Source organism: Pinus tabuliformis, chromosome J (genome assembly GCF_031772625.1).
Source record: "Pinus tabuliformis cultivar Carrire ecotype Pingquan chromosome J, CPIR1, whole genome shotgun sequence".
Classification (NCBI taxonomy): Eukaryota; Viridiplantae; Streptophyta; class Pinopsida; order Pinales; family Pinaceae; genus Pinus; species Pinus tabuliformis.
The window spans coordinates 498,873,062-498,896,918 of record NC_142295.1 but is presented as its reverse complement, the minus strand read 5'-3'; positions in this window follow the sequence as shown (position 1 = coordinate 498,896,918).

The window sequence follows — 23,857 nt, the reverse complement described above, 5'->3', positions numbered from 1 at the left end:
TAGTGGATCTCTGTACAACCAACCCTGTTACTCCCAGAGTCAATACTGTGGAGTTCGGCCCTGAGAAAGCATTGAAGATCAGCTCCTCCCTATCTCCTTCCCAGGAAAAGGAGCTGTGTAGTCTGTTGGCCAACCACCTAGATGCTTTTGCTTGGAGCTATAAGGAAATGAAAGGAGTCCATCCTTCGGTCTGTACCCATCATATATACATCAAGGAGGATTGTAAACCGGTTAGGCAACCTCAGAGGAGAATGAATCCAGCCCTTAAAGACATTGTCAAGGAAGAATTGCAGAAACTGTTGGATGCCGGATTCATCTACCCCATCTCAGATAGTGAATGGGTGTCCCCTCTAGTGTTGGTTCCCAAGAAAAATGGGAAATGGAGAATTTGTGTGGACTACCGAGAACTGAACAAAGCTACCAAGAAGGACCATTTCCCTCTACCTTTCATAGATCAAGTGTTGGATGGACTGGCAGGAAAGAAGTTCTTCTCTTTCCTGGATGGGTTTAGCGGGTACAATCAAATCCAAATCAGCCCGGAAGACCAAGATAAGACCACCTTCACTTGTCCTTGGGGTACCTTTGCCTATCGAGTCCTTCCCTTTGGGCTATGCAATGCTCCTGCTACCTTTCAGAGAGCTGTCTTGAGCATCTTCTCGGAGCTGGTCCATGATGCAATGGAAATATACATGGATGACTTTACTCCTTATGGGGCCAACTTCCAGGAAGCATTGTCCAACCTGGGGAAAGTCCTAACCAAATGCACCGAGATGAACTTGTCCCTTAGTCCTGAAAAATGTGAATTCCTAATGACTGAGGGGACCGTGCTAGGCCATACCATTTCTTCCCAAGGATTGCAGGTGGATCCCAACAAAATTGCTCTCATCAAGAGGGTTCCACCTCCTCAAAAGGTAAGGGATGTCCGGAGTTTCTTGGGATTAACAGGATACTACCGGAGATTCATTAAAGATTTCAGCAAGCTAGCCTCGCCATTGTTTGGTCTGTTGGCAAAAGATGTGGAGTTTAAATGGACTGACGATTGTCAGAGTGCTTTAAATGAATTGAAGGACAAGTTGGTGTCAGCCCCAATCCTGAGAGGTCCAAACTGGGCCCTACCTTTCCACATCCACACTGATGCCTCGAACAAAGCCATAGGTGCAGCTTTAGGACAAGTTGAGCAGAAACTTCCATATGCCATTTACTTTGTTAGCAAAAACTTGTCCAAAGCTGAGCTGAATTACACTGTAACCGAGAAGGAATTCTTGGCTGTGGTCCATGCATTGAACAAGTTCCGACATTATATTACTGGTTACCAGACCTTTGTACATACTGACCATGCTGCTATTAGATATTTGATGAATAAACTAGATGTGAATGCTCGTATTATTAGATGGTTACTTTTATTGCAGCAGTTTGATCTAACCATTGTTGATAAACCAGGTAGAGAAAATGTTGTTGCTGACTTTTTATCTAGATTGGATTTGTCTGCAGATGAGGATGGAACAGTGGACGATCAGATGCCTGATGAACATCTGTTTGCTATTTCAGTACTCTCTCCATGGTTTGCTGATATAGCAAACTATCTTGTTTCAGCACAGTTCCCTCCACACCTATCTTCCAGAGAGAAGAGAAGAATCATCAGAAAAAGTGCCTCATTCACTTGGATCGGGGGCAATCTGTTCAAGCTTGGCCCCGATCAGATCTTAAGGCGTTGTGTAAGGGAGGAGGAAGTCTTTGATATCCTCCTCACTTGTCATGATGGGCCTTGTGGAGGGCATTTTGCAGCAAAGAGAACTGCCTTCAAGATCCTGCAGGCAGGCTACTATTGGCCCACACTTCATCAAGATGTCAGAAGATATGTCAGTCAGTGTGACCAATGCCAAAGAATGGGGAAACCGACCCAAAGGGATGAGATGCCTCTCCAACCTCAAGTGACTCTTGAGCCATTTGAGAAGTGGGGCATGGACTTTGTGGGCCCAATCAACCCCTCTTCGAGGCAAAGGACTTACATCATTGTGTGTACTGACTATTTGACAAAGTGGGCAGAGACCAAAGCAATCAAAGCAGCAACAGAAGAAAAGGTGGCCGAGTTCCTAAGAGAGAACATCTTCTATAAGTTTGGCTATCCAAGAGAGCTGGTCACCGATCAAGGGAGCCAGTTCACCTCCAACCTGGTTGAAGATCTCCTAGCTCATCACAAGATCAAGCACAGGACTTCCACCCCTTATCACCCTCAAGCAAATGGGTAGGTGGAAGTCACCAATAGAGCATTAGAAGGGATCTTGACTAAATTGGTGAGCAGCAGCAGAAAGGACTGGGCAGATCGCCTGGTAGAAGCCACATGGGCCTACAACACCACTTGGAAGACCACCACCGGTTTCACACCATATGAGCTGGTCTATGGGAAGAAAGCTTTGCTGTCCATTGAGTTTGAATACAACACCTTGAGGATGGCAGCTCAGCTGGACCTAGATCTCAGTCATGCTCAACAAGAAAGGCTGCTGCAGCTGAATGGCCTGGACGAGCACCGCATGCAGGCCCTCCTTCACTCAGAAGTGGTTCAACTTCAGAGGAAGGTGTGGCATGACCAACATCTCCATGACAAGCAATTTCAGCCGGGAGATTGGGCTTTGTTGTATGATTCCAGATACAAAGATTTCAAAGGAAAACTGAGAACTAGATGGCTAGGACCATATACAGTGGAGAAATGCCATGACAATGGATCTGTCCTCATTCGAACCATTGATGAGGAAGCCATTCCCATGCTTGTCAATGGGCATCGATTGAAGATCTACAGGAGACCTCTCTCAAGACAAGAGTTTATCAAAACTATGGAGAAATCTGTATTGGTCATAGAGAAGGGTTCTGCCTCTGCCTCTGGCACACCCTGAAAAAATATCTAAAAAAAAAAAAAAAAAAAAAAAAAGAAAAAAAGAAATAAAGATCCTTGGGTGAAAACCTCTCTGAGGTGCCCAAGGCAGGTAGTAGGGGTGAAAACCTCATTGAGGCGCTCCTATTGCTTTTGTTTAAAAAAAAAAAAAAAAAAAAGAGAAAAGGTGAAAAGATCCTTGAGTGAAAACCTCTCTGAGGCACTCAGGGCAGATGGCATGGATGAAAACCTCTTTGAGGTGCCCCTGTCATCTTTCAAAAAAAAAAAAAAAAAAAAGAAGAAGAAAAAAAAACAATAAGCAAAATATGGTAAAAATTGCATGCACGTTGCAGATGCTCTATGGAGAAGAGGAAGCCCTTCAACTCACAGCCAAGGGTCCTTATCATGCTGTCAAGGAACCTCATCAGTACCTCCTCCAAGAGCACCCATGTTTTTTTCAAGGTATGTGCAATTTTATCATGGTTTGAATCTTCTACAGGAAGCTGCTGTCTTTCTACAGGAAGGCGCAGTATTTCTACAGGAGGGCGCAGTCTTTCTACAGGAAGGCGCGGATTTTCTACAGGAAAGTGCAGACTTTCTACAGGAAGGCCAAACTTTCTACAGGAAGCTCTGTGTCTACAGGAAACTTCCTGTAGGAGTTTTGGACGGCCAGAATTCATCTTAAAAAGAGATTTCGCGACCATGGATGGGTTTGGATGCATGCAAGCCTCTGTTGGCATCCTTGCACGTTGCTGTCACCATGCTCCACCACCCGTGTCGACATGCGGCCAAGTCCCTGCACAAACAAAGAAAATCGATGAGTTCTCGCGGGAAAGCCATTTCCAAAGGTTAACAAATGATGGAATCTCATACCACATGCATCAAGAGCTCCGGGATTGTGATCGAGAAGCCAGAACCGCCATCGTGCAGCATGCACCCAAGGAGAAAGGACTGTTACAAGACCCCTCGCGGGGATCCTGTAGCAGTTCAACCTGCTCGAGTGGATTTTCTACAGAACCGCCATCCGAAATGAAACGCGGGCGCATGCAAGCAAAACCACCCACTCCAGCGTTGGCAGCCTGTAACAACGAGCTTCCGGGTCTGTGTAAGTCGCACGCAGCAGGTAGATCCGCTCACCATCATCCGAGAACTGGAAAAATCATGTGCAGCCGCGCAGGTAAGTGTCTCCACCCTTCCTTCCATCAAATCACATGAATCTAACTTTGAAATTGTTTGCAAAGCGTAAAATTGAATGGTTGAGCGGCCGTATGGCCAGTCGACTGGCCACGTCGGCTAGTTAAAGTGTAACTGGATGTTTGGGTGGTGGCCACGACAAAGAGAATGAATGGCATGCACGTGGGAACACTCTCGTCAGAAGCATGAGTTTAACAGGAAAGGCGGCGGTAAATCTGTGGGAATGAATGCAGCAGCAAGTGAATACGTAGGCGGAGGATGGATGACGTCGCCCAACGGTCCGGCGGGGATAGCTCATCCCCCGCGCCATGGATTGCGCCAATTCAAAATCCAATCGGCTAAATCGTGCGCATGCATTTATCAGCCAAACACTTCAACTCGGATAGCTATTCTGATCTCCTCTGCACTTTGATACGCCGAGTTGTTGGCTACCAGAACGCTGGTCAAGCACACCGTGAGCGCGGCCAACTACAGTCCTCCCCGAGAATTGCGCGCGGCTTCTACAGGAACGCAGTTCTACAGGAACGCAGTTCTACAGGAGCACAGTTCTACAGGAACGCAGTCTACAGGAACGCAGTCGTCTACAGGAAAGCGGGTGCCTCGCGAAAGAAGGTGGCCAATTAAGGAGGTAACCCTGAACTCTTAATGTAACTGGTTATTAGAAGTGGCAAGACCATCGTCCACGGTCGGGTTATAAAGATATTGGTGGAATTGTTGCTTGTTGTGTCGTTGCTACCATTCTACAGGATGTTGGTATAAGTAGTCTGTGTTGAAATTTTGTATGTGCATGCTCTGTCTCCATAGACCAAATCCCCTTTTGCAGCTGCCACCTTTTGTTAAAACGACCGTGTTCATCATGCCGGGTGGGTTTATAAGACGAGAGCCCACGGATTCAACTAAACTAAGGAGAAACCCGGCAGTGGTAGAGCTCTTCACCAGAGCACAATGGATGCCTTTTTGTGATAAGCTGCAGGGCTACGATGATGAAGTAGCCGAGGAATTCTTGCAGGCTTTGAAGCCTAAATCCTAGACACTGGCCACAGTAAACTTCAGAGGTCTAAGCCTCAAACTCACCCCAGAACATATCAGTCGGATCACAGAACTTCCTATGGGTCTGCCGTGGGATAAAGAGGAGAGAAAGCTGAGCTAGCAGGCAAAGAAGGAATTCTTTCCACCTGAGGAAGAATTCTCGGAGGATAAAAACGGGGTGAGAAGAACGAGTCTATCACCACCTTGGAATGAAGTCAGTTTGCAAATCATGAAATATATTACTTGTGAAGGTCGGTTCAGCATCGTGTATGCATATCACTTTCGGTTACTCACTGAGTTGAGGCACCGAATTGACCTTCCTGTAGAGCAAAAACTGAGCATCCCTTATTATCTCCTGCAGTCCCTAATGGAGTGTGCTACAAAGCTAAGAGAGGGCATACCTGATCAGATAGCCCACCATGGGTTAATAAAGCTGCTTGTGGAAGATGCATTGCACTCGTATAAGGTCCCCCTCTCATGGGAATCCTTCCGCAATTTGACCAAAGATGGGGATATTAAAATGTTGATCGAAGAAACGGGTTCCTCTAGCAGTGAGGAACACGAAGCAGTGGCCGAAGAACAAAGGAAGAAGCATGAGGAAGAGAAGGACCAAGAAAAAGGTGGCACACCTATCTTGTCAGCAAGGGAAAAGAGGATGAAGAGCAGGATGGACAAAGCCGAGGTGGCCCACGTCAGCCCAAGTACCTCAACAGCACCTGCACCCAAAGCAAAAAGCAAAACTCAAGCAGGCAAGCAAGCGGAAGTGGAGACACCTGTGTCTACAGGAAAGCAAAAACAGGCTTCTACAGGAAGCCCGAAGACACAAACTCAGGCTTCTACAGGAAGCCCAAAAATCATTGAAAAACAGGCTTCTACAGGAAGCCCAAAACCAAAAACAAAGGCTTCTACAGGAAGCCCGAAGATCAGTGAGAAGCAGGCTTCTACAGGAAGCCCAAAAGCAAAGACCAAGGCTTCTACAGGAAGCCCGAAAATCGTTGGAGAACAGGCTTCTACAGGAAGCCCAAAAACGGAGACAAAGGCTTCTACAGGAAGCCCGAAGACAGAGACAAGGGCCTCTACAGGAAGCCCGAAATTGGAAAAAGGGGCTTCTACAAGAAGCCCGAAAGTCATTGAGAAACAACCTCCTACAGAAAGTCTGAAGACAGAGAGAGGGCCTTCTACAGGAAGCCCAAAAGCGGGAAAGAAAGAACCTTCTACAGGAAGCCCGGAAGTGGGCAAAGCAGGGTCTTCCACAGGAAGCCCGAAATCTGAAAAGGAGGGGCCCTCTACAAGGAGCTCTGAGAGAGCAAAACGCAAGAAAGAGAAGGCTGGCATTCTCGAAAAGGAGGCAGCAGTGGCGCTGGCTGCCCTCAGTACACCTCCCAAATCGAAAGAGAAAAGGGAGAGGGAGACCCCTCTACCATCTGAAGCCAGGAGAAGCAAGAGGATGACCACGGGCAAGCCACAGCCTCCACCCAGTAGCCAAACCATTTCAGGGGATGTCCCGACTACACCCAGTACAAGAACCCCCTCTAAAACATCAGCTACCCCCGAAAAGGGGAGCCCAAAAATAACTTCCTGGACACGAAAAATAGGCCAGTCGCCTTCCGAAGCCCGGCTCAAGGAAATAGGAAAGGGGGAGGAAGCATCACCTTCGTCACCACCAGGGGCAGCAAAGGCAGGGCCGCCAAAATCAGGGAAGGAAAAGCATGCTCCGGGCTCTAGTTCTCGGCCAAAGACGAGGAGCCAGGGCAAGGTTGCTCAAGGATGAGCAAATAGTTTAGCTGGGGGGTGATGATGAGCCCCAATTTTTGGTATAATTTGGGCTCATTTGGCCTACTTGCTTTGCTCAAACCATTCACTTTTTACTGCTTATGCATGCATTTCTTAGTTTATTCGTGTTGTTTGTAGGAAGAAGGGTAGACACTTTATCTACGTGACTAATGCATGATGCTTTCAGGTTTTTGGCATTAAAAGGGAGAAAAAGACAACGAAAAAGGAGACAAGGAGACAAAGAGGTGGCACTGCTGGTTTTTAGGAGAGGATGTCCACGGTCTTGGGGACCTTCCTCGTGATTCCCACCAAGAACTCCGAGCTCCAATCCATCTCCCCACCGAGCTTAGAAGCAGCCAGCTGTTCTACAGGAACAGCAGTTATAACTGTTCTACAGGAACAGTAGTTATGACTGTCCTACAGGATCAGCAGTTAAACTTCAGTTGGACAGCCGAGCTCCTAAAATCAAGGACACCTGTTGGATGCTCGTTTTTGCATAAATACTGAGGCCGTAGCCTTGGATAGAAGCTTTTTGAACCTTGGCATTACTCTTGTAATTGGATAGTATGAGCTAGAGCTCAGTCTTTGTTTCTTTTTGTAAGCCAATTTGGCATGACATCAGATTATGAATAAAGAAGGCAGATTTTGATCTAGTTCTGAGTTTTCTCAAGGAGCTATAGCTCTCAGGTTAGGGCCCAACCTGAGAGCAATAGATCTCCTCAGTGTTGTAATGTGTTTGCATTTCTTTCCAGCACTTTAGTTCATTGCTTTACCATGCAATTCGAAATTACAGGTTTGCTAAGTTAGGTTTTATGAGATTGAATGAGTTTAGCTTATGGTTGAATTGCTTTCGGTTGTCTAGTTAGATTAGCAGGTTGATAATACATTGGAGCTCCAGCAAAAAGGTTGAGGAAGTCTCCACTGCCATCTCTGTTTGGAGATTGGAGTGCAGCCTATACCAGCCACAAAAATACGCAGTTCTTCACTTTATACATGCTGCAACATAGTCTCGTTTATGATAGATCTTTCCATGCACTTCACTCTTGCACCATACACCTTCATCACCGCTTCATGCACATTCCTCTACACGCTTTATATTGTTGTTCATTGAGTTCAGGTAGCTTAGGTTAATGAATTTTCATCTTGGTGACAGTCATAAGCCATTTGTTTCATTTACACTGCTCTTTATCGTTCTATTACCTTCTTCTTCGTCTTGATCACGCATTCAACCACATCCTTGACCTCTGCTCCGCTCTGTTATCTCCCAAACTCCTCCACTCCTCACGTAACTTCATTCTTTAGGCATTTCGTTGTTATAACCTTCCATCCATCAACCCACTTCATACACTCGTTCTCCATCCTACTTCTCCACTCCTGAGCCATCACCAGCTTTATTCCTACCTTGCACATCTCCCCCTACCATTCCATCACTCCACCATCACTTCAAACACCCACGGTAGGTCATCCTGTAGCCATTTGTAGACTTCTTGTAGAAACCCCTGCGTTTCCTGTAGAATCCCCTGCAGACATCCTGTAGGAGGCCACTCACTCGGTTGCTGAGCCTCTGAACGTGAGGAACCTCTGTGGATGGATGCTAAGGATCTCTGGGAACCTCTCCTAGCCTCCCCAACCTTTCCCAAGCTTTCCTTCCTTCCACATCACATCTGCACAACCAAACCCTAATAAGCACAAAATCACAATCACTCCATCCACTTAAAGAAAAAATACAAAAACATGTCTTTTAAGCTGCAAGTAGATTAGATTCATGCATTTTCACTTATTAGAAGTAATGGCATCATTGGTAGAAGTTTCCTTCACATTCTTTGCATCATAGAGGTTAGACTAGTTAAATTAGGGTTTCCTAGGGTTTCCATGTTTTGATTTGCTTTCAGTTCATTTTTGCCAAGTAGATTAGTCTTCTTTGAGCTAGCTTTCGTCCATCATTTAACAAGCTTCTTCTGAGAGCCTATAGAAGTTGGCTTGAGCCCTAGCGGACTTGTGCCAGCTGACCAAGTGACAGCTGCGACAAGAGCTAGTACTTGTGCATACAGCACCGTCGCTTCCAAGTTTGTACAAACTACCGGGTTGATAAAATTAAGAGACAGGAAGCCCCAGGAGTTGTAGCATTATTGCTACAATACTGGAGCTCACCACAAAGATCTGCTGCTCAGAACCTTGGTATACTTGTTGGAATTGTGGTTGTTGGTATTGCACCAGCCATGGTTGTGAAGCCATGTTTTGTTGCGCTATACTAACCGTTGGACCAAGGTGTGGGGTAACTGTACCCATTTGGACCTGTGTCGCCCCACCAGTTGGCGATTGTGGTTGAGTCATAGGGTCAAGGGGCTATTGCATTACAACCTGAGAAATCTGAGGTTGACATATAACAGGCAGCGTTTGAACTTGTGACACTGTTACAATAGCTGGTGTTGTCGGGATGTTCGACATAGGTACACATTGTTGCATAGAATACACAACCCTTGGTTGTTGGGGTAGTATAGGTACCCAACCACTTGATGCAATTCCAGGATAACCTGAATACTGTTGTGAACTCTCGTATGGATATCCTCCCGGAGGGGGTAATGAAAGGGCATACTGCCCCCCATACGGTGGTAACCCAGAACTCAAGGGGATTGTTTGCCCTTGGGGACTGGATTGCCCAAATTGACCTCCGAATGGATCAATTTGTCGAGTCTCAACATAAGAGTTGCCGGATATTATTCCGGAGGAACAAACAGGAACGGACCACACTGTCGAAATAGTCCCTGGATGGACTCCTTCTAGCGGTTGTGAGCTAGTCGGGACAGATGGTATGCCGGCAAACATTGTCGGAGTGACAACAGGGAGTTCTGCTGTCGCTGTGTCATTCGACATAGTCCTAGATGTTGACGGTTGTTCAGACATTTTGAGTCTATCCAAAAGATTACCTAGCGATTCTACAGGAACTTCCACTGGTGGTAGACTAACTTCTGATGTCGAAGGAAATAGAGTGACCCCGACTCCAAAATGTGTTGGAGTACTTGCTTGCGGATCTTCTACAATTTCCTCTATCACAATCAAACCAGGTGGAAGGGAAAGACCGTCAAGTCCGTAAAATATTTCTGGTGCCGAAGAAGGGGTTGAATCAACAGCGACAGATGTTTAAGGAACAAGACTCTCTGAACCGGTTACAGATGGAACTGGTTCAGTAACACAAGTGTTTGCTCTCAGACTAGGATCAGTATCACTGTCCCTCTATGGCTGTTGAACTTCTTCTGTAGAGGCAGGGTTTCCAGAAATGTTTGGAGTAACCGGAATCTCAGATGTTGTTGGAACACTTGTTCTAACTTTAATGGGAGATTTCGAATCGGTTAAATGAGTTCGCTTTGTCCGTACTGTTTTCGATTCCGGAGACAAAGACGGTTGACTCGTAAGCCTCCGCGAACGATGGGGTTTCAATTTACTTTCTTCCACGATTGCGGATTACTCGATCAACCAAAATACAAAAAGGGGAAAAATGTTTCCGAATTAAATGAATTTTAGACGCTTTTGACACAACTTGCTTTTTCAATTTTAAAGAGTCGAGAAAAAGCTAAAGATGACTCTAGTCGCCTTCGATGTTTTAACGAGCCCGAAGTGACAAATTCTCGGATGGACTTTTTCCGTTATAGAGTTTGAAAAAGGCCAAAAGGAACTGCTCTGGAGTTCTAGGTAGAGGGTGTGCCAAACTTTTCGCAAAACCGCAGAATACTTTTTAAGGTACGGGCGGTCAATCTTCCCGAATGCTGTGTTCAGTGCATTGCGATCAGTAGGGCGGCCAACACGGCTTCCTAAGTATAAAGGTTTTATGCCTATAGGGGTCTCCCAATATATACTCGACAGTACGTGAGAGCACAATCCGTACTGGCGCTTATCGTCTCTCAGGAGGAATCACCCAACCATCAGCCAGATCGACAGTCACCAGGTTTTACGACGTCGGAACACGTCTCTAGCCTAGACCTCTATGTTGTGCGTTAAGTTACAAAGCGTTGTTAAGTTCATTCAATTTATTTTAGGTTGATCTTTCTTAGAAGTTTTCCTTTTTGGATCACCACGAGATGTATGATACAATTCCTAAATGCAGTCTAAAGATGATAAGCAAGCTTTTATATCTTTTCAACAATGAAAATCCTAGCTACAAGGGGAAAAGAAAGACACCATCTTTTCTCAAAGAGCATAGAGCACACTGTAAATGCACTTTTCCTAAATCAACATACAAACTATCAATATGCAAATGCACAAATGCATGTATTTGTTTTCGCTTCCTTAATATTGATGCCTAAAAGGAAAGCTGTTGTACAAATTTGAATTTGATTTCAAGTGAAAACATAAACAAGTTCCTTTTTCGAAATCAAAAAGACGATTACGACACTTTATGATTTACTTGTTTAGACACTAGAAATGCATAAATTCAAACCAAACGACAAAAGTAAAAGCTTAATCAACTGTGAACAGCAAACAAACTCACTCCTAAGATCAAAACGGCACTTACGACAGGTCTAGATCTAAGGGCGACAGTATGACTAGTTTACCTTTGTAATGGGAAACTACAAATGATGTAACAAATACACAAAGAAAAAATACAGTTTCTTTATACAACTGAGGTGAAATTGAGGCAAAGAAAAGGGGTTTCAGATAGGTACACACACTGATAATAGGCTGCAAAAACAGAGACAAAACCGAGCAAAAGGAAGCAGGGAACCACAGCTGCACAAGGCAAAGACTGATCAGCGCACCCTCAGCATAGAGAAACTGAACTTCAGCGCAGGTAGCCTTCACGGGACCTGCGTTGAAATGCAGAACCTCTTCATAGAGTCTGCGCTGAAGCAGAAACAAGAATTGTCTCTGGGTTCTGGGTCACGGTTTGCAGTTTAATCTACAGTTTTTGGTCGGATAAAAGCTATCAATTAGGTACAATTAGGAGGATGATTTAAAGGAGGACTAAGATCTATCACAAAGGGCCATTAGAGCACTTGTGGATTAGCTGTTCAGATCATAAAAACAGGCCCAGTGAGTGGACTAGAGTGGCAGATCTCTACTTTGCATTTGAAAATGGCAAATGCATTTCGATTCGGCACTCCTGAGTTTATGATAAGAACAACAATAGAAACACAAATAAACTAACAAGATACGTTCCCCAGTATGGTCGCCAATTTGTTGTTGGGAAAAGTATCCAATTCACAATGCCCCTATCCCACTCTAAGGTGTGATAGTGCCTTAGCAACAAACAAGGAAACTTATTTGAGTATTCTTCTTTATGAAATGTAAATGAGGAGAAAGGATCTAACTAACCTGTGTCTTTCGCTAGTTTGTTGATCCAATCGCTCCTCTCTTCAGTAGTTCCCAGCTCCCAGCTCTCTCACCGGCCCAGTTTCACCGAATCCCTACAAAATCACAAGAGAGAGAAACTACACGAAGATATAGATATACATTCATAAAAAGCTCAGGATCAGATTAAGCTAAACATGCAAATATAACAAAACATCATTGATACACAACATGTAGGAGAAACTCAAATAGTTTATTGATATGATAATAAAGTCCAAGAGGAGATACAACCAAGTGAGTCCCGATCCAGCATCTACCTCCCAGCAAAGGAGTCCCTTCCTCTCCTCCAACAAAGCATAAATCACCCAATGTACTAATCTCAATCTCAAACCAACAACAATTCTCTGCAAAATACAAAATTCCAGCCTCCTCAACCTCTAGGTGAGAGATCCATATATAGATGTAAGCAGAGAGGATGAGTCAGCTTATGTTTTGACTTGTGGCTTCTCTCTGTCAGTTCTTGCTTCCACTTGGAGGTTGAGAGCCTCTTACTCATCACTAGTCGAATTCATTGAGGCAAGTGTCATTGGAGAAGATTCTGGAAGCTTCCATGGTCTTTCCACCTCGTTGAATGAGCTTGCCATTTGTCATTTCCCGCTCAGCGCACCCTGGTAGTGCTTCCACCTGCGTTGCAGTGCACCTAGCCAGTGTAGCCTCTGCATTTCAACGCAGGCAGCTAGTGGAGCTTCTGAATTGATCCTGAATTGACTGTTTCTGAGTGGTTTTTGGTGGAGAACTTCTAGGAGAAGCTGTCATTGGTTGACCTTGTTCCTTTAGGGGCAAGAACAACTCATTTAGGGACTTTGGATCCCTTGGATTATGGACATTTCATGCTCAATGCTGTAAGGCACAAAAATGTCTATAACAAGGGGTCTCATACTTATCTGAGATTCTCTATGAGGAATTGTTTCCTTATCACATTAGCTTCATTAATATCTATTAGGTCATAGGTTCATTGTTCATTCAATTACAAGTAAATCATGATGAGAGCCATACATAGCCACTATCGTAATACATGTTCATAACTATCATAATAACAAAAAAAATACCAAGAAAACAACAACCATATAATCCACATACAAACTAGTATAACATTCATGAATTAACACGGAGAAATAATTTCATATTAATGATGTAAAGGCAAACCAGGTTTGGGACATTCACAAACCACCTGACCATATATTAGCTTAACCAAATCTTTCTTTCAACCAATCACACCCATGTCATATTCCAAGCTTGAATGTGGGACTTAAAACCAAACTCAAGCAGGGCTTCCCGAGGTTACACCACCTCACCCTCACCAATAGAACCAAGCTTTACCACAATCCATCCTGAATCACTAGGCCATACACCAAGCATGGATGCCACCAGATTTCTCCACCTACACTGTGAGGAATTTCCCTACCTCCTAGTCTCTAGGATTTACCACAATCCACACCTGATCACTAGGCCCTAATTGAGACTCCACCCTCTAGGCTTTACCATATATCCTTTCATTCACTAGCAGGGATTCCTAGGCCTAATCAAGGGAAACCACCTCTAGGATTTACCATATATCCCAAAATTATTCAGTTTATGATTCCTAGGCACACAATACCTGGCTTTAACACAACCCACATTTCGGTTCGAGGGTCACTAGGCTAGTGTATTTACCGCAATCCGCAGTCCAACTCGGGGATCACTAGTTTATTTGTCCTTTCTTTCAGAGATCCACCTCACTCAGCTTCAAATCCATCCGATAATCCAACTTAACCAAAACATGAGAACCCCATCACACTATGGTTATCTGAAAATGGCAAGGCTAGGTTGAAAACATTGTCACACTTGGAAACCCTATTCCATGATAGCAAACAACCACATGAAATACCATGCATGCCAAATCTAGCAAGGAAATAACACATGCAAATAGATAACTGCAAAGAATCCTGTTATAGCTTCTTGATCATTCTCTTCCTTCATCTTACCTTCTTTTCCTTTCTTGATCCAATGAGAAAGTGCTCGAAGAAAAATTTGTGTTCAAGAGTGAGAGAGAAAGAGAAAAGAATAATGAGACAACTCCAAAACTGAACTGACAAATGCTTACACTGACCAAGCTTGCCCACTAATCCTTGGAATCCTTTTTGTCAATGAGGTGATCTGAATTGGATCCTTAAACTCTCTTAAAGTTTCTCGAACTCTGTAAAAAATCATGCCGAAGTTTCAAAGTCTTATGGATGTCGAGCTTATTAGAAATAACCTCTAAACAATGGCAATTTGTGGTCAGCACAGAACAACGAGGACCTTCGGTCAAAGCGCGCAGAACGTTGGCCCATGGTGACTGTGTGCTAGCACAAATTGACAAACGAGAGGTCAAATCCAGAAACAAGGGTGGTTTCTGATACGCGATTAGCGCTAAAGCGCTAATCACGTATCGCAGGGCATCCCCCTCAGTGAAGGAAAGCCCCAAGCACTTGGTCACAAGGAAAGCATAAAGCCATATGGAAATTGCCGATTTCATCAGAAGGTGGGTCCCATGCTAAAACCAGTAGGATATCGGAAGGGCTTCAAGTGGTAAATGGGTTACTCTAAGTCCCACTCGATGCCATACACTAGGTGACACGCGTCTAGCGGATGAGAGAGAAAACCGCTCACATCAAATGGGTAAAGATGCTACTTACCCGCTCGATATGGACAGAGACCATAGGATTTGGAGGCTCCAGATCAATGGTGGAAAAATGATCCGATGGATGACCGGATTCGATGGGGAAATAGGCTGAGTCATATGAGATTTGAGGTCCGGTATGACCAATGAGTTGGCAGAGGAATCAGTTTCACGGGAAATCTTGGAGCAATAGAAATAACGACCATTCAAGGAGGACTGACACTCAGTTCGTGAGGAAATAGGTGGCCACCACTCTGTGAAGCGTTACACAGTGATGATGACGTAGAGCAGGGGAATTCAAGCGGATAGAGGCAGGAGATCCAGGGAGCTAGGAAGTGGAAATGAACAGGCAAGGAGCGGATTGGCTTTGAGCCATGAATAGACAGAGAGTAAGGAGGAAGAGTCAAAAAGAGAGAGAAGCAAATTGTAGAGAACAGAGAAGCTGAGCTAACCTGCAGAGTAAAGGCAACATCGAGCAGACAGAGACAAAGAGAGTCTGAGAGCCTGTGAACTCTAGAGAAGGCTTGAGAGGTTCAAGCAGCTCTTCTGTGTATACCTGTCAGGTATTGAGTACCAAATTGGACTCATACCACTAAGACCAGTTGAGGTCAAGATTCAATAAGGGGAGTCTGTGTACTCTAGAGACTTGGGTGATCAAAGTACGATCCTACTAATCATCATTTGTTAAGTGAGATTCAAATTGAGCTCATCATTGTAAAACTCTGATTTTAAGACACAATAGAAAGGCCACCACTGAAGGCTAAACCAGGAGATGTAGCCCAAGAGGATTGGGTGAACTCCTTATTATTCTTGTTGTGTTTTATGTGTTTGCTTACTGTGTTCTCTTACTATTTCAGTGTCTATGTATTTCGCAATCTTATTGATCTGTTGCATAAAATAACATAGGCACACCCCAGCACATGAGTCTATAATACCTTCATTAATTCTTTGAGGTCATTTACAGGTGATTTCAGATCAAGTGGTATTAGAGCAGCTAGGTTGTTAAGGTTAGACAAGCTTGTGCTGGATTTTGTTGTTGAATGCTAACTAGATCAAAGCTTAAATTAGGAGGAGAGTTGGTTGAAACTAACCCGAAAATTAGAAGAGTCTATTCCAAGAAGAAAATGTCAGAGGAAAGTCCCTTGGGACCAGACCCCCAATTTATAGATAGTTTCCTGGCCATGAGGTCCATGGTGGAGGAAATGTATAGGGACTTTAGGAAACATAAAGATGAAGATTCATCAAGTTCCAAATAAGACAAAGGAGTAGAAGAATCTCTCCTCCATGATAACTCTAAAGGGAAAGGGAAAGAAGAAAAATTCCTCACACCTCCTAATAGCCCTGAAAGTAAAAAGAAGACATCATTGATTAAATTAGATGTTAAATTTGATTTACCAATATATGATGGAGAGTTGAATGCAGAGAAGCTGGATAATTGGATCAGATAGATTGATGTTTATTGCAGAGTGCAAAGCATTGAATCAAACAAAAGTAAGATTGAGCTGGCCAACCTACGCCTTGGAGGAACTGCCTTGGTATGGTGGGAAGGTCGAACACAAGCTGACATGAAGAAACATGGTAAGATTCTTTCTGTCTGGAGTGAATTTGTTTCTACAATCAAAAAGTAGTTCTATCCACTAGCTTACATGTAGCAAGCCATGTGAGATGGCAAACTCTTTGCCAATTGAAAGGGAAAAGTGTACAAAGTTGTACCCAGGAATTTAGGAAAAGAGTTTTGATTCTAGGAATTTCATTAGACTCACCTGAGACTCTATTGAAGTACATAGGTGGTCTACACAGCTACATGAGGCACACTATCCTCATGTTTAATCCCACTAGTATAGATGAGGTGTCCATTTAGGCTACACATCTAGAAGCTAGAGGTAAGAATGGGAACCTAGAAGTTGGGGGATCATCCAAACCCACTGCAAGCAAAAATAAGGAGAAAAGAAAACAAAAATGGAAAGAGAGAAAGACAAACACTGTACAGAAAAGCAAGTCTTCGTGCACTCACTGTAAGAAGGATGGGCATGATGATGAGCACTGCTGGATTCTGCATCCGGAGCTGAGACCTAATAAGTTCAAGGGCAAGAAGAAGAAGACTGTTGCAACTATTCAAAAGGATTTGGGGTCAGACTCAAGAGATGAAGCAACAGTCGCAGCCACAGGTATAAAACGTAAAAATACTGATGCAGCTACTAGTAATTCTGCACAATCTACTGATAATGAAGAAAATGAGAGAAAAAGACATGAGATTTTCCATATTCGAGTTGTTTCCAAGCATGAAAAGATTGGTACTTTGTTTGATAGTGGCTCACAAGTAAATTTAATTTCTGAAGCAATTGTAATGAAGTTGGGATTACTGACTACATATCACAAGAAGCCATACCCATTAGGTTGGTTATGTGATAAAGCACAACTACAAGTGACTAGACAATGTAAACATAAGTTTTCTTTTGGGTCAGCATTTGTAGATGAGGTTGAGTTAGATATAGTTCCTTTGGATATATGTGGAATTGTTTTAGGAAGTCCGTACTTGTATCATAGAAAAACTATTTTCTATAGAGCTGAGAACAACTATCTACTTATTAAAGATGGAATCGAATATATTGTAAGGGCTCATAAGCTCAAGAATAATTATACTCTCATAAACTTAGGGCAGATGAAACGGATTTAAAATTCATGTAAACAATTTCTATTGATGGTTGTAAAGGAAAAGAGACCTGATAAAACCAATGTATTTGAGGGCTGTGATGCTAAACAACAAGCTGATTTAGAAAAATTTGTTTTAGAATATGATATCTTGCTTCAAGAAACTAAAGGTCTGCCACCTAAAAAGGAAATAGTCCATGATATTAATTTGCATCAAGATTCTCCATTGCCTAACATCGGAATGTACAGGTTGTCTGCTTTATAGAATGCAGAAATCAAGAAGCAGGTGCAGGAGTTGCTCGAGAAGGAGTTCATCAGACCTAGCACATCACCATGTGGGTCTCCAATTGTCTTGGTCAGAAAGAAAGATGGCTCATGGAGAATGTGCATTGATTACCAAGCACTGAATAAGATAACGATAAAAAATCGTTATCCCCTTCCTCGTATAGATGATCTATTAGATCAATTGAAAGAAGCTATTTATTTTCCAAGTTAGACTTGCATAATGGATATCATCAGGTCAGAGTTGCAGAGAAATATGCATGGAAGACTGCTTTCAAAACAAAGAAGGGATTGTATGAGTGGCTGATTATGCCTTTTGGCTTAACTAATGCTCCTGTTACTTTCATGAGAGTAATGAATGATGTACTTAGACATTTTCTTGATGATTTTGTTATTGTGTATTTGGATGACATTCATATATTCAGTAAAACGTGGGAAGAACATTTAAAGCATGTTAAGTAGACCCTAGATGTTTTGGAAAGAGAAAATCTTTATGTTAAACTCTCAAAATGTGAATTTGGCAAAACATCTTTGAATTATTTGGGACATATAGTAGGGGGTGGTGAATTGATGATAGATCCCTCTAAGGTTGCAGTCATTGTAAACTAGCCTAAACCCAAATCTGCTACAGAAGTTAGAAGATTCTTAGGGGCAGCATAATATTGGAGAAAGTTCATTTCTAACTTTTCCTTAATTGCAGCTCCCTTACATGCTTTAACAGGATTGAACAAGGTGTTTCAGTGGGGAGGGAAACAGTAGAAATCCTTCAACACCTTGAAAGAAAAGATTAGTACAGCACCAGTACTAGCACTGCCTGATCTTCAAAGACCATTTGAGATCACTGCCTGATCTTCAAAGACCATTTGAGGTCCAAATGGATGCTAGTGACTATGCCATGGGAGCAGTGTTGATACAACACAGTAAACCCATATGTTATCATTCTGAGACATTTAATTCTACAATAGTTAATTATCCCACATATGATAAACAATTGTATGCATTAGTATAGAGTGTGAAAAAGTGGAAACATTACCTAATGGGCAAAGAGACAGTTATACATACTGATCATAAACCACTTCAATATCTACACTCCCAAACTAAGTTGCAACAATCAAGACACTATAGATGGATGGGTTTTCTAAAACAATTTCATTTAGTCATCAGATATAAAAAGGGCATAAACAATAAAGTTGCAGATATGTTATCTAGACCAATTATAAATGCATCTACTATACTTAAGCATAATTCAGTATTGCATGAGAGCTACATTGAACAATATGCTCAAGATATAGATTTTAAAGATGTATAAGCAACATTAAGTCAAGGCAAATGAGTACAAGAATTGGATTATCATATTAAGGACCAACTCTTGTATCATTGTGGGAAGCTATGCATTCCACAAACTGAAAGAGTAAAGATAATTCGAGAAGCACACACTTCTCTAATATTAGGCCACTTTGGGTTGAGTAAAATGGTTGCACAGCTACAAAGATTTTGTTATTGGACAAAAATGAATAAGACAGTTTGTAGATATGTAAGAGGTTGTACCATGTGTGCTAAAAGCAAGCCCAACAATAGAAAACTAGGCTTATACACTCCACTATCAGTTCCTTCTCATCCTTTGGCAAGTGTTTCCATGGAATTTGTTGGAGGACTGCCCAAATCTAGGAAAGATCATGACTATTTATATGTTGTTGTGGATAGGTTCAGCAAAATGTGTATTTTGATACCTTGTAATAAGCAGATTACAGCTGAACAAACTGTAAAGTTGTTCTTTCAGCATGTATGGGTTCATTTTGGATTACCCACTTCCATTGTATCTGATTGAGATTCCCGATTTTTTGGGAAGTTTTGGTAGAGTCTGTGGGAACTAATGGACACCAAACTGAAGAAAAGCACAGCCTTTCATCCACAGACAGATGGCTAGATAGAAGTGGTCAATAGGACAGTGATCCAGTTTCTCAAAGTCTATTGCAGCAAGCATCCCAAACTTTGGGATGAACATTTGTGTTATGTGTAGCATGCTTACAATCGAGCAAAACATTCTTCTACACAAAGATCTCCTTTTGATACCTGTTTTGGTTTCACACCAAGGTCTCCCTTGGATTTTGTTTTTGGTAAAGACATAGCAGTTGATGGACACAATGATGTGGACAAGGCAACCAATTGAACAAATCCAAGAGATTCACCAGGTAGTACAGGAACAACTGGAAAAGAGCCAAGCCAAATATAAGGCAAGGCATGACAAGCATCGGATGGAGCATAGTTTCCAAGTTGGTGATCAAGTCTGGTTGTATATCAGCAAAGATAGAATGCAAGGTGAAGGTAAAAAGCTAAAGCCAATAAGTTATGGACCTTTCAAGATACTTGAGAAAATTGGTGAGAATGGTTTTCGCCTTGATTTACCAGCTTACATGCACATCTACTTAGTCATTAATGCAAATAGCTTGAGACTATTTGAACCTTAATTAATTGAAGATCTCAAAGAGTAGAGTCAATTGCCTTCTATTGATGATATGTTACCTAAATATCTCAATGAATTGCAGGAAGACACAATTATGGATAGGAAGGTGAGGACGACGCGTAGGGGAGATGTTGAGTACCTCAGGATTGGACAGCTATACCCTCACTTAGTCGATGCTTGAAAACCAACTTTTGGTGGTCCAAAAGCTTTTTCAATGAGAAGGTCGTGATTCGAATTGGATCCTTAAACTCTCTTAAAGTTTCTCGAACACTGTAAATATTCATGACGAAGTTTCAAAGTCTTATGGATGTCGAGTTTAGCAAAAATAACCTCTAAACAATGGCAATTTGTGATCAGCACAGAACAATGAGGACCTTCAGTCAAAGCACGTAGACCGTTGGCCCATGGTGACCATGTGTTGGCACAAATTGACAAACGAGAGATCAAATCCAGAAACAGGGGTGGTTTCTAATACGTGATTAGCCCTAAAGCACTAATCGCATATCGCAGGGCATCCCCTTAGTGAAGGAAAGCCCCTAAGCACTTGATCACGAGGAAAACATAAAACTGTACGAAAATCACCGATTCCGTCAGAAGGCAAGTCCCACATTAAAATCGACAGGATATCGGAAGGGCTTCAAGTGGTAAGTGGGTTCGATTGAGTCCCGCCCGATGCCATACATTGGGTGACATGCGTCTGGCAGATGAGAGAGAAAACCGCTCACATCGGATGGGTAAAGGTCATGCTACTTACCTGCCCGATATGGACAGAGATCATAGGATCTGGAGGCTCCAGATCAAAGGTGGAGAAATGATCCGATGGATGACTGGATTTGACAGGGAAATAGGCTGAGTCACATGAGATTTGAGGTCCAATATGACCAATGAGTTGGCTGAGGAATCAATTTCGCGGGCAATCTTGAAGCAACAGAAATAACGACTGTTCATAGAGGACTGACACTCAGTTTGTGAGGAAACAAGTGGCCACCACTCTGTGAAGTGTTACACAATTATGATGACGTAGAGTAGGGGAATTCAAGTGGACAGAGGCAGAAGATCCAGGGAGTTGGGAAGTGGAAATGAACAGTCAGGGAGCGGATTGTCTTTAAGCCATGAACAGACAGAGAGTAAGGAGGAAGAGGCAGAAAGAGAGAGAAGCAAATTGCTAAGAACAGAGAAGCCGAGGTGACCTGCAAAGCAAAGGCAGCATAGAGGAGACAGAGACAGAGAGAGTCCAAGAGTCTGTGAATTCCAGAGAAGGCTTGAGAGGTTCAAGCAACTCTTCTATGTATACTTGTCAGGTATTGAGTACTAAATTGGACTCATACCACTGAGACCAGTTGAGGTCGAGATTCAGCAAGGGGAGTCTATGTACTCTAGAGACTTGGGGGATCCAAGTACAATCCTACTGATCATCATCTATTAAGTGAGATTCAAATTGAGCTCATCATTGTAAAAACTTTGCTTTTAAGACACAATAGAAAGGCCACCACTGAAAGCTGGACCAAGAGACATAGCCCAAGAGGATTGCGTGAACTCCTTATTATGCTTGTTGTCTTTTATGTGTTTTCTTACTATGTTCTCTTACTATTTCAGTGTCTGTGTATTTCGCAATCTTATCGATCTGTTGCATAAAATAACATAGGCACACCCCAACACATGAGTCTGTAATACCTTCATTAACTCTCTGAGGTAATTTACAAGTGATTTTAGATCATGAGGCCTCTATTTTCTTCATTTTCCATTATTTTCCTTCATTTTCCTCCTCACATGTAACCTGTGACCTTTCACCTTCCTTTTCTCTTAATTTCCCTTATTTTCATAAATAAATGTGCCAAAAATGCCATTTTGTCTTTCCAAAGCCTTTTCCATCGCCTTTGTCAATTTCCTTAGCCATAATAAATCATAGTGACACCCAATAGGATGTTTTACCCACCATTCAGCTCAGAATATGTGTCCCATGACCATGGTCTTATATATTTTTACATGGATTTTTAACCAAGGTTGTTACATGGGGATAGTATTGTTCTATGATAGTATTGGTGTAGTTGATATATGCCTATTTGCATGCAAATAATTTGAAGAAATGTGTTAAAGGTGTTTTATTACAATTTGCATATAGACTATTTGTTAAAATACCTCAAAGACAAAAATAAAAAAATTGCATGCTTGAGTGGTATATTTTAGTTAGTATGCTACACATGGAATTAGAGCAATGTTTCTGATTTGATTTCATATAAAATGTTTGAAAAAATGTATACTATAAAGATACTACTAATTCGTTGTATATAAAGTATTTGAAGAAAGGTTTACATATAATTTTTTTGACAAAATGCATGATAGATGAAAATGGTGTTTTTGTAAATGCGATTAGTATAAATTTAGTAGGGGTATGTGAAAAAGTGGTATTAGAGCATATTATCAAGCTAGTAAAAGGAAAAATAAAAAATTTGGGTACCCCATAACCTCTACTAAAGTCATTGAGGGAATTGGGTATGTTATAAAAAATGTCAAGAAGATTTGAAACTTAGTCAATCATCAAATCTGTCCAATCTTGAATGACTTGTATCTTGGCTATATCCACATGCACACCTTTCTCATCAATAATGTATCCTAGATATTGGACCTTGTCCATGCCAAAGGAGAATTTTTCTAAGTTAGCACATAGCTTGTGTTGTCATAGTATGTGAAGGACCTATTGAACATGCTACAAGTGTTCTGCCAAACTCTTGCTAAAGATGAGGATATCATCTAGATATACAACCATGAAATATTTAGTGAAAGGACACAATATATCATCCATAAATCTCATGAAATTTTTTTGGGCATTTGTCAATCTAAAGTGCATGAACAACCATTCAAAAAGACCCTCCTTGGACTTGAAAATAGTCTTCCACACATCAGTTGGTTCTATTGGGACTTGGGGATAGCTAGACTTCAAATCAATATTATTGAAGTACTTGAACACCTTAAGTTGGCCAGAAAGATCAACAAACTGAGGAATAGTGTACAGGTTCCTGACTGTTATTTTGTTCAAGACCTCATAATCTATGCAAAGTTGTTAGGTCCCATAATTATTTTGCACGAGTACAATTGGGATTCCATAAGATGAGGAACTTGGTTGCATGTGCCATTTTTGTAGTAGCTCATGGATCGATCACTTAATTTCCCCATTTTCTAGAAGTACGTGGTGCTATATTGGGCCATTAGGTATGGGTGCACTGAGGGTCTAATCAATTGAATGATTGACCATACAATACAAAGGTAAGCCCATGGGTGAGGAGAAGATATATATTTATTTTTCCATGAACTTATCCACTTTCCTTTGCTATATGGAGGAGCCCTTTTTTGAGGACATGGATGTGGCCACAATATTATACTTACTTTGATATTGAATCAAGAAGAAGACAAATTTTCCACTGTGAGAGATGAGCTTATCACATTTCTTAGAAAATCTCAAAGAAATGGCAATAGGTAGGGCCACCTCTAGTATCATGTATAGTTGTATGCCCAAAGTAATACTAACACTACTAGGTCTACACTCAATGCATCATGATATTTCCACAAGTATGGTTGGCCTAATAGAACATCAAAAAAATCAAGGGGA